Genomic DNA, 12328 nt, shown 5'->3' on the forward strand with positions numbered 1-12328 from the left:
CAGAGAACCCTTGATTTCCTGACCATCCCCTCTCCCCCTTGACTAGAGTAGCCACTGCAAAGGAAAAAAAACAGTACTGTTAGTCTTTGTCCTGTGTCTCCTTTACTACTCATGCAAAACACTTCACTTTTGACACTTCTGGTCACCAGATGTGTGGGGATTTTTCCCCACATGGAGAAGCAAGTTTCTGACACTATCTGGGTGACATACAAGTTAATTCAATTCTAACACTGTCTACGTGGGGAGTGTCAGATCCCACAGGTTGGGGCTCGGTCCCTCAAGAGACTACCCCCATGCTACTTCAAATGCCAATAGCAAGTAGTGGGTGTCCAGGTTATCCACAACTTGTCTCATTTGGCTACAAACCAGAGGTTCCCACACCCCCCTCCTCAGGTTTGATTTATTTGCTAAAGCAGCTTACAGAACTCAGGGAAACTCTTACGTGTACCAGTTCACTGAAGGATATGATAAAGAACACAGATAAACAGCCAGATGAAGAGATACACGGGGCGAGGTCTGGGAGGGTCCCGAGTGCGAGATCTTCTGTCCCCGTGGAGTTGGGGTGCCTCACCCGCCCAGTATGTGGATGTGTTCACCCGGAAGCTCTCCGAACCCTCTACTATTGGGATATTATGGAGGCTTCCTTATGTTGGCATAATCAATTATTAACTCTGTTTCTAGCCCCTCTCCCCTCTCTGGAGGATGAAGGGTGGGGCTGAAAAGTCCAAGCTTCCAATCATGGCTTGGACTTTCTGGTGACCAGCCTCCATCCAGGAGTCACCTAGAGCTGCCTCATTAGAACAAAGAATGTTCGTTGGGTTCTTACCACGTAGGAAATTACAAGGGTTTTAGGAGTTCTGTGCCAGGAACTGGGGGCAGAGACCAATAAAGTTGGCCCTCTGTATCTGTGGGTTCTGCATTCGTGGATTCAATCAACCTTGGATTGAAAATATTCGGGGAGAACCTGAAATACTGTATTTTTCTCCTGATGATTCCAAGGAGAGACAGCTCAAGTTTTCTAAATCATAAGAAAAACCAAGGTAAATATGATATTCTGAGCCAGAGATGAAAAAGCAGTTTTTAGCACCCCCTCCTCATGTCATATGACTGGGATTTAAATCAATCAACTGCCACTGGTTTTTAAATCAAGTGACCCAACTTTAAATCCATCAGCTGCTTCCCTGTAATTCACGTGACTTGGCTTTGAATAGTAAGAAATGCAGAGGTATAAAAATGATGTTCTGAACAATAAATGGAAAGACAACAAAAAAAAAAAAAAAAAAAGAAAGAAAATATTCGGGGAAAAAATTCCAGAAAGTTCCAAAAAGACAAACTTGAATTTGTGCACTGAGCACTATGCTGAATCCACACAAATGAAGAGACGTTAGGCACAGCCTGCTGTAGCCTCCCACCGTTTCATAGATCCTCAGTCTCTCCTTTTTTGAGAGTTGTTCACCTCATTGTCTGATTTGTTCACTACTTGTGCTGTGTGCACCCTTTGTTTCTGTGAGAAAAAAAAAAAGGCTTCTAAAAAGCAATTAAGGGACTTCCCTGGCGGTCCAGTGGTAAAGAATCTGCCCTACAATGCAGGGGACTCGGGTTCGATCCCTGGTCAGGGAACTAAGATCCCACATGCCGCGGGGCAACTAAGCCGGCGCGCCACAACTACTGAGCCTGCGCGCCTCAACTAGAGAGCCTGTGTGCTGCAAACTACAGAGCCCACAAGCCCTGGAGCCCACGTGCCACAACAAGAGACGAGAAAACCCGCATGCCACAACTAGAGAGAAGCCCGCTCACCGCAATGAACGATCCCGCGTGCCACAGCTAAGACCCGATGCAGCCAAAAATAAAATAAATAAATACATAATAAATCAATAAATCTTAAAAAAAATAATAAATAAAAATAAAAAAAATAAAAAATAAATAAATAAATAAAAAGCAATTAAGTGGTCATAGCAGTCCCTCAAAGGTTAAGGGGGAGCGTAAAGTGCCATGTCTCAATGAGAAAATGAAAATCTTAGATCTTTTGAAAAGTGGCATGTCAAGCGCTTGTCATAGTGGGCTGTGAGGTCAATAAGAACAAACCGAGCGTTCTCATGGTAAAGCAGAAGGAAGCTGAAATCCGTGGAAGTGTTAGTGCTGCCTCTACAATAGCAAAAACAGTCTCACTGGTTCGTGATAAAGTGCTTGCAAGGACTGAGAAAGCATTTAGTGTATAGCTAGAAGCCATGTCACAGAAGCATGTCCCTGTTGATGGCAAAACGATGCATGGAAAAGCACTCAGCCTCCTTGAGTGCTGCTGTGAGGGGCCTGAGCAGAGTGAGAGGAAGGAGTCTGAAGCTAGTAGGGTGGGCTGGCTGGCTAGCTGGCTGTGTAAAGTGCTACAGCCTCATGAGGCGGCCTCATCCTTCCCAGAAGAACTCCAGAAACTTGTAGAAGAGAAAGGCTACCTTCCAGAGCAAGTCTTCAATTGTGATGAAATGGGCTTGTTCTGGAAGAAGATGTCCAATCATACCCACAGCCATAAGAGTGCCGAGCAGCCCCGTGGTTCAAGGTCTGGAAAGACTGCCTTACTCTGGTGCTGCGTGGCAAGGCAGCAGGTCACATGATCAAGCCAGACCTCATCTACTGAGCAAACAGTCCCCAGGCCCTTAAGAACAAAAACAAAAATTGCCTGCCCGTGTTCTGGCAACACAAGAAGGCTTGGGTGATGGCCATCCTATTCTTGGAATGGTTCCACCAGTGCTTCATTCCTGAAGTGAAGAAATACCTCGAAGAGAAGAGGCTGCCTTACAAGGTCTTCCTCGTGATTGACGATGCTCCCCTGGTCATCCCTAATCTCTCTGCTTCACCGAAGAGAATGCAGAAGTGACATTCCCAACTCGTAACACTGTGTCACTGCTGCAGCCACTTGATCAAGGCCTCATCAAGTGCATTAAGGTGACTTACACCCACCTCACGTCTGGCAGGATTTGTGCTGCCCTTGACGCAAACTCGGACTGCAGTACCATGGATTTTTTTTTTAGTATTTATTTATTTAGGCTGCGCCGGGTCTTAGTTGCGGCACACGGGATCACCCTTGTGGCATGCGGGCTTCTTAGCTGCAGCATGCATTCAGGATCTAGTTCCCTGACCAGGGATTGAACCCAGGCCCCTGCATTGGGAGCAGAGTCTTACCCACTGGACCACCAGGGAAGTCCTGCAGCATCATGGATTTATGGAAGAGCTCCACAACTGTGCTTACTGCAGAGGCTGCAGATGTCATGAAGGCCAAGACAGCCAATGCATGTTGCGATCCATGATGGAGAAACGTAAGTCAACCATCTCAGGGGATTCCCCATTACTGATACAGAAGTCAAGCATATCTTGAATGGTGCAAGGGAAGTTGGTAGGGGAGGCTTCTCTGACATGATCAAGGACAATGTTGAGGAACATGTGGAAGAGCACAGAGAAACCCTTACAAACAAGGAACACGAAGATCTGCTAAAATCCCATATAGGTGATGATGATGCAGAAGATTAGAGGAGGCAGAGCCATCACCTTGGACACTTGAAAATTTTGCTGCAGTTTTTCCAACGGGCACAAGTGAATATGATCCTCGAGCAGTGTCCTTCGATGGAATGAAGTCTCCGTGTCTTTCAAGGGATAGCAACATGCCTATAACCACTGTAAGATTTGTTTGATGATGCAAAGAAAAAGAATAAACAACTTCCTATAACAATGCTTCTAACTAAAGCATCTGCAATTGTGAAGCCTCCACCTTTGCTTGAAGATCCTCAGCCCTCAGACTCCACAGATCCTGACATTAGTATTATTGAACCTCCACTGGAGCATCAATGTCTGCAGTTGAAATCTGGTTCTTCTGACATAGATGATCCTCTGATGTCCTGCGAAAAGGTCCAAGTTAGCGGTGAGACATCCTCACTGCTTACCTACAGTGCCACACATTTCATTGCCTCACCACATGGGCACTGTAGGCACCACATAGCAATCATCATCGTCATCCTCCTCCCATCATCATCATCATCATATGAAGGCTATCAAGAGAGAAGAACCAGGGTTTTGGTGAGTGTTAACACCGTGGGTGAGAGAAAGAATGAATTTACATTTCTTGTTTATTTTCTATATGTTCTTGTATTTTAAATATTCTGTGTTTTAATCTATGTATTTCTCTTTCAGGTCATTAAATGAAAGCAATCTGTAAGTGTCGAAACAAAGAAAATGTTACGTTGTTGCCGACAAATGCAACCATTGGATGGCTGCATCTATACTGAACATATACAGACTTTTCTTGCTGTTATTCCCTAAATACAGTATAACAACTATTTACATGGCATTTACATTATTATCAGTAATCTAGAGATGATTTAAAGTATACAGGAGGATGTGCAGAGGTTATATGCAAATACTCTGCCATTTTTACATAAAGGACTTGAGCATCCACGGATTTTGGTATTTGAGCTGGGGGGTCCTGGAACCAATTCCCATCAGATACTGAGGGATGACTATATATATTTCCTATTACCTCACAGCCACCCACCTCCAACTCCAGTAACTCCCATCATGTTGGTATTCTGTTGTTCTCATGGAGTCCTTTGAAATCAGCTTTCTGATTGGTTTGTTAACTTGTTTCGTGGTCCCCATCCCTCTTTCAAAGTTAAGTCTTTGAAAGCAGACATCATGAATGTTTACCTTTGTATGCCCCAGTGAGACCAGTTTTTGTACCAAGCAGGACATCACTATTTGTTAAACAAACAAGCAAATGAAAACTCTGTGTGGAGCACCTTACTTCTCTATGCCCTTGATTATCATTTCAATGATCCCACTTTATAAACGACTATTTTAAGAAACTCACCCCATTGCTTGTTGTTCAAAGTGGGAACAGTGAAGCAAATGAAAGGGAAATTTGGTAAACAGACCAGAGGGACAAGTGCTGGGAGAGGTTGTCTTTTTATCTCCAGCATTAGAACACTTGCAGAGTATAGATTTTTGACCAGTGCCTGTTGATTTCATGAATGAGCCCCAGCTCTCTCCAGAAATCTGGCCTGAGAAATCTGCACTGCCCCTACCTCAGTCTAGATGCCAGTGTTGAGCGCCAGTCTTCTGCACTGGTGAAGAACAGATCTCAGAGACAACCATTTCCCCATTCCCATCAGGACCTCTCCCATGTTTAGAGCATGGTGTCAGGCACACTGAGCTCTTAGCCTCAGGCTTCCTAACAAACTGTGTAAACACAAGCATCACTCATGCTTCATGAGTTGTTGTAGGAATTAATGAAATTCAGAAATGGCTCCTTCCATGGTAAGGGCTAGGTTTTTTCTGGGTGTAAGGTTTGGGAAGGTGGTTCCCCGCGTTTCTTTTCACGCAAAGACCAGGTCCCAGAACAGCTACCTGTTCCAGGGAATGCCACAGAAAGGTCTGAGACATAACTGAGGCATCTCTGACCAAATCAGCTGGGCTTAGATGGCATGGGGGCACCTACCTCCCTCACATACCACCCACACAACTTCACACCCTTATTCACCCTTCTCTGTGAAAGCTCCTATAAGCTCCTGGAACATGAGCGCCTGTGTGACTCTTCTCAGGGTTTTTTTTTTGACTAGTCAAAACAAAAGTTTAACTTTATTTTTAGACCCAAAAATGGTGATTTAAGCCTTAAAGAATTAATTGTCTTGGGGATTAACCAAGATGGCGGAGTAGAAGGACGTGCTCTCACTCCCTCTTGCGAGAGCACCAGAATCACAACTGGCTGCTGGACAATCATCGACAGGAAGACACTGGACTTCACCAAGGAGGAAACCCCACGTCCAAGGACAGAGGAGAAGCCACAGTGAGACGGTAGGAGGGGCGCAATCAGAGTAAAATCAAATCCCATAACTGCTGGGTGGGTGACTCACAGACTGGCGAACACTTATACCACAGAAGTCCACCCACTGGAGTGAAGCTTCTGAGCCCCACGTCAGGCTTCCCAACCTGGGGGTCCGGCAACGGGAGGAGGAATTCCTAGAGAATCAGACTTTGAAGCCTAGTGGGAATTGATTGCAGGACTTCGACAGGACTGGGGGAAACAGAGACCCCACTCTTGGAGGGCACACTCAAAGTAGTGTGTGCATCGGGACCCAGGGGAAGGAGCAGTGACCCTGGGGGAGACTGAACCAGACCTACCTGCTGGTGTTGGGGGGTCTCCTGCAGAGGCGGGGGGTGGCTCTGTTTCACCGTGGGGACAAGGACACTGGCAGCAGAGGTTCTGGGAAGTGCTCCTTGGCGTGAGCCCTCCCAGAGTCTGCCATTAACCCCACCAAAGAGCCCAGGTAGGCTCCAGTGTTGGGTTGCCTCAGGCAAAACAACCAACAGGGAGGGAACCCAGCCCCACCCATCAACAGTCAAGTGGATTAAAGTTTTACGGAGCTCTGACCGCCACAGCAACAGTCAGCTCTACCCACCACCAGAGCCTCCCATCAAGCCTCTTAGATAGCCTCAACCACCAGAGGGCAGACAGCAGAAGCAAGAAAAACTATAATCCTGCAGCCTGTGGAACAAAAAACCACATTCGCAGAAAGACAGACAAGATGAAAAGGCAGAGGGCTATATACCAGATGAAGGAACAAGATAAAACCCCAGAAAAACAACTAAATGAAGTGGAGATAGGCAACCTTCCAGAAAAAGAATTCAGAATAATGATAGTGAAGATGATCCAGGACCTCGGAATAAGAAGGGAGGCAAAGATTGAGAAGATGCAAGAAATGATTAACAAAGACCTAGAAGAATTAAAGAACAAACAAACAGAGATGAACAATACAATAACTGAAATGAAAACTACACTAGAAGGAATCAATAGCAGAATAACTGAGGCAGAAGAACGGATAAGTGACCTGGAAGACAGAATGGTGGAATTCACTGCTGCGGAACAGACTAAAGAAAAAAGAATGAAAAGAAATGAAGACAGCCTAAGAGACCTCTGGGACAACATTAAACGCAACAACATTCACATTATAGGGGTCCCAGAAGGAGAAGAGAGAGAGAAAGGACCTGAGAAAATATTTGAAGAGATTATAGTCGAAAACTTCCCTAACATGGGAAAGGAAATAGCCACCCAAGTCCAGGAAGCGCAGAGAGTCCCATACAGGATAAACCCAGGGAGAAACACGCCGAGACACATAGTAATCAAAGTGGCAAAAATTAGAGACAAAGAAAAATTATTGAAAGCAGCAAGGGAAAAACGACAAATAACATACAAGGGAACTCCCATAAGGTTAACAGCTGATTTCTCAGCAGAAACTCTACAAGCCAGAAGGGAGTGGCATGATATACTTAAAGTGATGAAAGGGAAGAACCTACAACCAAGATTACTCTACCCGGCAAGGATCTCATTTAGATTTGATGGAGAAATCAAAAGCTTTACAGACAAGCAAAAGTTAAGAGAATTTAGCACCACCAAACCAGCTCTACAACAAATGCTAAAGGAACTTCTCTAAGTGGGAAACACAAGAGAAGAAAAGGACCTACAAAAACAAACCCAAAACAATTAAGAAAATGGTCATAGGAACATACATATCGATAATTACCTTCAACGTGAATGGATTAAATGCTCCAGCCAAAAGACACAGGCTTGCTGAATGGATACAAAAACAAGACCCATATATATGCTGTCTACAAGAGACCCACTTTAGACCTAGGGACACATACAGACTGAAAGTGAGGGGATGGAAAAAGATATTCCATGCAAATGGAAATCAAAAGAAAGCTGGAGTAGCTATACTCATATCAGATAAAATAGACTTTAAAATAAAGAATGTTACAAGAGACAAAGAAGGACACTACATAATGATCAAGGGATCAATCCAAGAAGAAGATATAACAATTATAAATATATATGCACCCAACATAGGAGCACCTCAATACATAAGGCAACTGCTAACAGCTATAAAAGAGGAAATTGACAGTAACACAATAATAGTGGGGGACTTTAACACCTCACTTACACCAATGGACAGATCATCCAAAATGAAAATAAATAAGGAAACAGAAGCTTTAAATGACACAATATACCAGATAGATTTAATTGATATTTATAGGACATTCCATCCAAAAACAGCAGATTACACGTTCTTCTCAAGTGTGCACGGAACATTCTCCAGGATAGATCACATCTTGGGTCACAAATCAAGCCTCAGTAAATTTAAGAAAATTGAAATCATATCAAGCATCTTTTCTGACCACAATGCTATGAGATTAGAAATGAATTACAGGGGAAAAAACGTTAAAAAGACAAACACATGGAGGCTAAACAATACGTTACTAAATAACCAAGAGATCACTGAAGAAATCAAAGAGGAAATCAAAAAATACCTAGAGACAAATGACAATGAAAACACAACGACCCAAAACCTATGGGATGCAGCAAAAGCAGTTCTAAGAGGGAAGTTTATAGCTATACAAGCCTACCTAAAGAAACAAGAAAAATCTCAAGTAAACAATCTAATCTACACCTAAAGAAACTAGAGAAAGAAGAACAAACAAAACCCAAAGTTAGCAGAAGGAAAGAAATCATAAAGATCAGAGCGGAAATAAGTGAAATAGAAACAAAGAAAACAATAGCAAAGATCAATAAAACTAAAAGCTGCTTCTTTGAGAAGATAAACAAAATTGATAAGCCATTAGCCAGACTCATCAAGAAAAAGAGGGAGAGGACTCAAATCAATAAAATCAGAAATGAAAAAGGAGAAGTTACAACAGACACCGCAGAAATACAAAGCATCCTAAGAGACTACTACAAGCAACTTTATGCCAATAAAATGGACAACCTGGAAGAAATGGACAAATTCTTAGAAAGGTATAACCTTCCAAGACTGAACCAGGAAGAAACAGAAAATATGAACAGACCAATCACAAGTAATGAAATTGAAACTGTGATTAAAAGTCTTCCAACAAACAAAAGTCCAGGACCAGATGGCTTCACAGGTGAATTCTATCAAACATTTAGAGAAGAGCTAACACCCATCCTTCTCAAACTCTTCCAAAAAATTGCAGAGGAAGGAACACTCCCAAACTCATTCTATGAGGCCACCATCACCCTGATACCAAAACCAGACAAAGACACTACAAAAAAAGAAAATTACAGACCAATATCACTGATGAATATAGATGCAAAAATCCGCAACAAAATACTAGCAAACAGAATCCAACAACACATTAAAAGGATCATACACCATGATCAAGTGGGATTTATCCCAGGGATGCAAGGATTCTTCAATATACGCAAATCAATCAATGTGATACACCATATTAACAAATTGAAGAAGAAAAACCATATGATCATCTCCATAGATGCAGAAAAAGCTTTTGACAAAATTCAACACCCATTTATGATAAAAACTCTCCAGAAAGTGGGCATAGAGGGAACCTACCTCAACATAATAAAGGCCATATATGACAAACCCACAGCAAACATCATTCTCAATGGTGAAAAACTGAAAGCATTTCCTCTAAGATCAGGAACGAGACAAGGATGTCCACTCTCACCACTATTATTCAACATAGTTTTGGAAGTCCTAGCCACGGCAATCAGAGAAGAAAAAGAAATAAAAGGAATACAAATTGGAAAAGAAGAAGTAAAACTGTCACTGTTTGCGGATGACATGATACTATACATAGAGAATCCTAAAACTGCCACCAGAAAACTGCTAGAGCTAATTAATGAATATGGTAAAGTTGCAGGATACAAAATTAATGCACAGAAATCTCTTGCATTCCTATACATTAATGATGAAAAATCTGAAGGAGAAATTATGGAAACACTCCCATTTACCATTGCAACAAAAAGAATAAAATACCTAGGAATAAACCTACCTAGGGAGACAAAAGACCTGTATGCAGAAAACTATAAGACACTGATGAAAGAAATTAAAGATGATACTAACAGATGGAGAGATATACCGTGTTCTTGGATTGGAAGAATCAACATTGTGAAAATGACTCTACTACCCAAAGCAGTCTACAGATTCAGTGCAATCCCTATCAAATTACCAATGGCATTTTTTACGGAACTAGAACAAATCATCTTAAAATTTGTATGGAGACACAAAAGACCTCGAATAGCCAAAGCAGTCTTGAGGGAAAAAAACGGAGCTGGAGGAATCAGACTCCCTGACTTCAGACTATACTACAAAGCTACAGTAATCAAGACAATATGGTACTGGCACAAAAACAAACATAGATCAATGGAACAAGATAGAAAGCCCAGAGATAAACCCACGCACCTATGGTCAACTAATCTATGACAAAGGAGGCAAAGATATACAATGGAGAAAAGACAGCCTCTTCAATAAGTGGTTCTGGGAAAACTGGACAGCTACATGTAAAAGAATGAAATTAGAATACTCCCTAACACCATACACAAAAATAAACTCAAAATGGATTAGAGACCTAAATGTAAGACTGGACACTATAAAACTCTTAGAGGAAAACATAGGAAGAACACTCTTTGACATAAATCACAGCAAGATCTTTTTTGATCCACCTCCTAGAGTAATGGAAATAAAAACAAAAATAAACAAATGGGACCTAATGAAACTTAAAAGCTTTTGCACAGCAAAGGAAACCATAAACAAGACAAAAAGACAACCCTCAGAATGGGAGAAAATATTTGCAAACGAATCAACGGACAAAGGATTAATCTCCAAAATATATAAACAGCTCATTCAGCTCAATATTAAAGAAACAAACACCCCAATCCAAAAATGGGCAGAAGACCTAAATAGACATTTCTCCAAAGAAGACATACAGACGGCCACAAAGCACATGAAAAGATGCTCAACATCACTAATTATTAGAGAAATGCAAATCAAAACTACAATGAGGTATCACCTCACACCAGTTAGAATGGGCATCATCAGAAAATCTACAAACAACAAATGCTGGAGAGGGTGTGGAGAAAAGGGAACCCTCTTGCACTGTTGGTGGGAATGTAAATTGATACAGCCACTGTGGAGAACAATATGGAGGTTCCTTAAAAAACTAAAAATAGAATTACCATATGACCCAACAATCCCACTACTGGGCATATACCCAGAGAAAACCATAATTCAAAAAGACACATGCACCCGAATGTTTATTGCAGCACTATTTACAATAGCCAGGTCATGGAAGCAACCTAAATGCCCATCAACAGACGAATGGATAAAGAAGTCGTGGTACATATATACAATGGAATATTACTCAGCCATAAAAAGGAACGAAATTGAGTCATTTGTTGAGACGTGGATGGATCTAGAGACTGTCATACAGAGTGAAGTAAGTCAGAAAGAGAAAAACAAATATCGTATATTAACGCATGTATGTGGAACCTAGAAAATGGTACAGATGAGCTGGTTTGCAGGGCACAAGTTGAGACACAGATGTAGAGAACAGACATATGGACACCAAGGGGGGAAAACTGCGGTGGGGTGGGGATGGTGGTGTGCTGAATTGGGCGATTGGGATTGACATGTATACACTGATGTGTATAAAATTGATGCCTAATAAGAACCTGCAGTATAAAAAAACAAACAAACAACAAAAAAAAGAATTAATTGTCTTGAGTCACAATTCAATTCTACTTAAAGTTCATATATATATACATATACATGTATATATGTTAATATTAACATATAAAAAGTGAGAAAGTTCATAGTTTATATTCCTGTCCTGCCCCTAGGTTCTTCAGAACCAATTTTTTTTTTTTTAAGATTCATATATATGTGTTATCATACGGTATTTATTTTTCTCTTTCTGACTTACTTCACTCTGTATGACAGACTCTAGGTCCATCAACCTCACTACAAATAACTCAATTTCATTTCTTTTTATGGCTGAGTAATATTCCATTGTATATATGCACCACATCTTCTTTATCCATTCATCTGTCGATAGACACTTAGGTTGCTTCCATGTCCTGGCTATTGTAAATAGAGCTGCAATGAACACTGTGGTACATGACTCTTTTTGAATTATGGTTTTCTCAGGGTATATGCCCAGTGGTGGGATTCTTCTCAGGGTTTTATATCCATTCTTAGGTCTATGTATGTCATGGACCAAGTGCTTGAATGAATGAATGAACAAATGAATGAGTGGAGAGATGCCAATTTCAGACATATATCTTTCTCTTCTACAACAGCCAAAAGCCACTAGCTGGCCCAGGACGCTGGCCTTGGGGTCTGTCCATCGGTGCCTCTGCAGGAACTTGTGGAAGCGGCAGTCCAGGCTTGCCTCTGCTCTGACAGAAACACTCAGAGGAGTAAGTGTCCAGGCACCGTGACCTTTGTACCTTCACAGGGACTCTCCACACACT

Source organism: Balaenoptera acutorostrata, chromosome 13 (assembly GCF_949987535.1).
Source record: "Balaenoptera acutorostrata chromosome 13, mBalAcu1.1, whole genome shotgun sequence".
NCBI classification, from domain to species: Eukaryota; Metazoa; Chordata; class Mammalia; order Artiodactyla; family Balaenopteridae; genus Balaenoptera; species Balaenoptera acutorostrata.